Below are 5456 nucleotides of genomic sequence, written 5' to 3' on the forward strand. Positions count from 1 at the left end.
CAGAACTATAGCCACATCACAGAGCTATAGCCTCATCACAAAGGGTTCCTGGGGATGGGGGAGGGGACAGCAAGAGAAGGCTGACCCACAGCCCCTCCCCCCATGTCTTGGTTTCCTAGGGCACCCATAACAAAATACCAGAGGGTAACCTTGAACAACATAAACCTATTGTCTAGAAGTTTTGTAGGCCGGAAGTCCCACTCCAGGGTGTTTCCAGGGCCATGCTCTCCTTGCCACTCTAGTGGAATGTCCTTCCTTATCTATTCCAGTTTTTGGTAGCCCTAGGTATTTGTTGTCATTCCTTGGCTTATAGATGTATCTTGACATGGTGTCTTCCCCTAGTGTGTGATTCTGTCTCAATGTCTGTTCTCCGCTTTTATAAAACACCACTCGGAAGGAATTAGGACCCACCGTACTCTGATAAGAGCCCTATGGCACAGTGGTTAAGAGCTTAGCTGCTAACCAAAAGGTCAGCAGTTTGAATCCACCAGCCACTCCTTGGAAACCCAATAGGGCAGTTCTACTCTGTCCTATAGGGTGTCGGCAACAGGGTTTCTGCTTTTTGTTTTATTTTTCTACTCGGATGTGAACTCCTTAACTAATAACATCTGCAAAGAAAAACACTACTTTCCCAAACAAGGTCATATACATAGGTACAAGGGTTAGTAAGACAGGGAACAGAGGGCCCCCCAAATCTGCAAACAAAGTAACAGGAAATGGGCCAGGGGGCAGAAACAAAGCCATTCCCCAGAACAATGGGGCAGGGTATCAGAAAATAGCCCACAAGCTTCTTTAAAGTTGTCTTTCAGAAGCAGCTGGATAAAACCAGCCCCAGGGACATGCATAGAACATCCACCTGTGACCGCTGTGTGACCTTCCACCAGGGGCAGTGAGTGAGGGGCAGCAGCAGCAGCTGGGAATCAAACTTGGGGAGTGAGAGATTGTACAGGTACGACACCCCATAATAAGTCCTACTACGAATCCCACAGGCCTCCGGAACAGGAGCCATCTTAGAAAACTGCTGCATGCTCCTTGGTTAACATATCCCTGCCTATGCCTCCGAATAAACATGAATCTTTTCCAGGCCAAGAACTTTTAAAAACCCAGGCAAGTCCTTTGTTCTGTGAGACAGGGGTAAGTGTTGCTTAGGCCCTCCTCGTCTCCACTTGCAAGCCTCTTCAATAAAGCTTTGCTCGTGTGGAAAACTCTACGTGCCTTACCTGCTCATTCCTGACCAGTGAGAGGCAAGAACTTTATTCTGGTAATGTTAGGACTTCAATATATCTTTTTGGTGTACACAATCCAATCTATAGCCCCCCATGATCTGGCTCAGCAGGTCCCTCCACCCTCCTCTGGGCCTTCCACCTCAGCCCTTTCATGCTGTCATAGACCTTAGTGCAATTTCCTAGTCATTTCCACTTGTAACCCAGATATTACCTGGTTTCATTAATCCCTTAGAGACTTTAACTTGACCCCCACCAATTTCATAGCTCCTGAAAGTCTAGAGTTCTCCCAGAAATTCTGGCAATTTCCCAGAGATTTTTACTCTCAGGAGCTCTTGTCTTCAACTCCAGCTTTCCCACATAATCACAGGCAGATTACCCAATAAGTAAGGTAAGCATGGGCTTACTTGTCCTTATTTACTAATCTATAGTGAACAACTTCACATGAGTTTCACCAGGTACAGATTGTCAGGAAAAAAAAAAAAACATATATGACTTATTTCTACCATGGAAACCCTGGTGGCTTAGTGGTCAAGTGCTACAGCTGCTAACCAAAAGGTTGGCCGTTCAAATCCACCAGGCACTCCTTGGAAACTGTATGGGGCAGTTCTACTCTGACCTATATGGTCACTATGAGTCAGAATCGACTCGATGGCAGTGGGTTTTTATTTCTACCATCTTATTTTATGCTTTGTTTTCCATACTTTATGCCCCCCCTTTTCACCTTCCACTTTCTAGATCAAATTCTCTTCTGTTTGTTTGAAATTTGCAAATGTTTAATATTGTGTATGTGGTTATATCATTATTTATGTTAATTTCTATAATATCTCATAAATGCTGTCTTGGCCCAGTTTTGAGGCCCTTGGAGGCCAGTCAGTTTGCCTTTTTATGGAGCTGATTAAATCCACTCTGCAATGACTCCCCTTATCAGATTCTCACACTCCTGGGCCACTCTGCACCCACATTAATTGCCCTGGGGCCAGGTACCCAACAACTAGGGACAGACTCAATGCCCCGGAGCCTGCAGGATTATCCAAAATACCCCATTCCGAGGAAGCCCACAGAACCTAGCTAAACCCACCCTCCTTGCCATACATATTGTTTCCAACCCACCCTCCTTGCCATACATATTGTTTCCAACAGCTCCAGTTAATTTTTTACGCTGTCCCCAGGCACAATGCTCTGAGTGGCCCAGCATCGTGGCCTGCTTTGTTCTCCCCAGGAAACTGTGAATCTAATTAAAAAAAAAAAAAAAACCTTGAAAACTTTTACAGTCTCTCTTTTAATCTGCTTGTGGCCTTACTATACCTCACCCAAGGTAATATCATTAAAACAATTTCCTCCTTAATTTCTTATATGTATCAATACTAATATCATCTCAGCCACAAAGCTAGTACCCTGCCCCCTTCCCACTCCCTCTGGCTTTGCTTTCTCCACCATGACAGCCCCTTGTCCAAGGGGCTGTTTTCTGACAGTTTACTTCTAGGTTGTTTTGGATACTTTGTGTTTTAATGTATTCTTAAGGTATGATAAACTGTTGTAGAGAAAAACTTGAACACTCTTTCAAGTTAAAACAGAGAGGTTTATTAAAGGTTTAAAACAATTGCAACTGAGGAGCTACATAGCCCACTGAAAATGGAACCAGGTAGTTCCAGGGCAGTTTTGTTATATAAGAATTGTTACGGGGTAAAAAGAGGAACCAAACCATAGGGAGGACATTTATAGGAAAATCAATGAATACTGTAATGATCACACTCTGACTGTTGGTGGAATTGAATAACGTTCTTGCCTCTTGCTGGTCAAGAATGAGCAGGTAAGGCATGAAGAGTTTTCCACATGAGCAAAGCTGTATTGAAGAGGCTTGCAAGCGGAGATGAGGAGGGCCTAAGCAACACTTACCCCTGTCTCACAGAACAAAGGACTTGCATGGGCTTTTAAAAATTCTTCAATGGGGGAAAAGGATTCATGTTTATTCAGAGGCACAGGTGAGGATATGTTAACTATCATGCACGCACAGCTGCTTTCTAAGATGGCTTTAAGATGGCTCCTGTCCTGGAGGCCTCTGGGATTCGTAGCAGGATTTATTATGGGGTGTCGTACCTGCACAGTCTCCTGGCTGCTGCTGCAGCCCTTCACTGCCTCTGGTGGAAGGTCACACAGCAGTCACAGGTGGATGTTCTGCGCATGTCCCTGGGACTGGTTTTATCCAGCTGCTTCTGAAAAAGACAACTTTAAAGAAGTTTGTGGGCTATTTTCTGATACCCTGCCCTATTGTTCTGGGGAATGGCTTTGTTTCTGCCCCCTGGCCCATTTCCTGTTACTTTGCAGATTTAGGGGCCCCTCTCTTCCCCGTCTTATGACTGGTTGCTGATTATTAACAGTATAGTTAATGATTACAGATAATTTAAAAGGATAATTACATCATGATCACAAGATGCTTACATATATTTTCTTAGTCTACCTTACAAAAATATCTTGTTGGCAACAGCACCCAGATGATGTGTGTATTTTGAGGGATGCAGATGGTTACTTGGTTAAGACCCCCCAGGATACATGGTTTCACATCCTGATTTTGACCACTGGGGAAAAACATATTTCTCAAAAGGACATAGCTGTTAGCCTAGAAATCCAGATTAAAATTAGACAACTTGGTCAGCATATTATGCCTCTATCTCACTGACTGTGCTGAAAGTTGTCTTTTCCTGAGACACAACACTAAGTTAATTATTCAAACGGTGATTCCACAAACCTAGCAGCATGTTTCCAGGTTTATTTTTCTTTTTACTGGAGTATTTCCTCTAAGAATGTATTCAAAAGGGATTTATAGAAGTAAAACTTTTGAGGCCTTATTTTTCTGATAACATCTTATTTGTGCCCTCATATTTAAAAGAGCTTGGCTACATATAATACAAGACTTAAACACTTTTTTCCTTTCAATTCTTTTCATATGTTACTGTATTGTATTTCTGTCTCCAACATCGCTCTTCCAAAGCCTGATGTCAATTAAATTTTCCTTAAAAGATGATCTGACTTGTCATCATTTCAACAGGATGTTACAAAACAGAAAATAAAGTCTTCAATGCTCTGGGTATAAATCATTTACAACTATAAAATTAAGATATTAATGCAATATGAAAGGAATTAAAGCCTTCTTGATTACATGTAAGGAGACTGAAAAAATGAACTGTCATGCACTCACTCAGGAAAATAAAATGAAAAGGAAATTTAATTAAAGACAGGGTGACTGGATCCAAGGTACTGTTGAATGTAGTTCAATAAGAGTTGTGCAGTAGACTTAGAAATCTGTTTGCCAAAAATCAATCGTTTAGCAATAATTTAGTGATATGCTGAAGAAGGTGTTGTGTTTTCTTTTTAATCATTCAAAACACTGGTAAGTATAAATTCCTAGGAGATAAAAAATGTACCACAAATATACAAAATTTGAGGAAAACAACTACATTTTTGTGAACTTAAAATGCTATCAATGGTAGATTGCATTTCATTTCAGAAACGTGGTTTAAAACTGATGATGTATGTAAAAAATGGCATGATTTCAACAGTTAGTGGGGAGAATATAATTAATTTAACCATGATTCTTGGGCCTTGAATTCTTTGTGATTTCATCACCTTCATACACATCCAATCACGCTACCTGCACTTACAGTTAAAAAAGTATATATATAATCGTAAAGCTGTAATTTCATTTGGGATTTCATGATCAAAATCAACCTATGGACAAATCATGGAAGGCTTTATTATAATTACAAAACAGGACTTAATTGATGTTGAAACTTGCTAACACAAACATACAGCTAAAATTGCTAAAAGCTGAGATCCAGGATGGGTAATGTTGGGAGGAAGAAAAGTTGAGCATTAATCTTCACAGCCCAGTGAGCCAATAAGAGCTGTTTGAATTGGATGAACAGTTTATTAGTTAAGTCTATTATTATGCAGAGTAAATACACTATTTCAAGAAGGCAGAAAAAAAAACTTAAATTATAGGTTGCAGAACAAATGAAAAAATACAAATTTAGGAGAAGTCAGTAGGGTAAATGAGCTATATTCTCTATCATTCATAAGAAGTCAGTAGATTTTACTTAAAATTGATAAAACAAATTAGGAAATTACAAAGCATTATTTACAGTTCAAGGGAATGGTATATAGTAAAAAAGGAAAATGGTAAAATTTGCCTATCTTTGAAAAGAAGGACCAGGGCCTGTGGAAGAAAAAAAT

This window comes from Loxodonta africana, chromosome 9 (assembly GCF_030014295.1).
Source record: "Loxodonta africana isolate mLoxAfr1 chromosome 9, mLoxAfr1.hap2, whole genome shotgun sequence".
Classification (NCBI taxonomy): domain Eukaryota; kingdom Metazoa; phylum Chordata; class Mammalia; order Proboscidea; family Elephantidae; genus Loxodonta; species Loxodonta africana.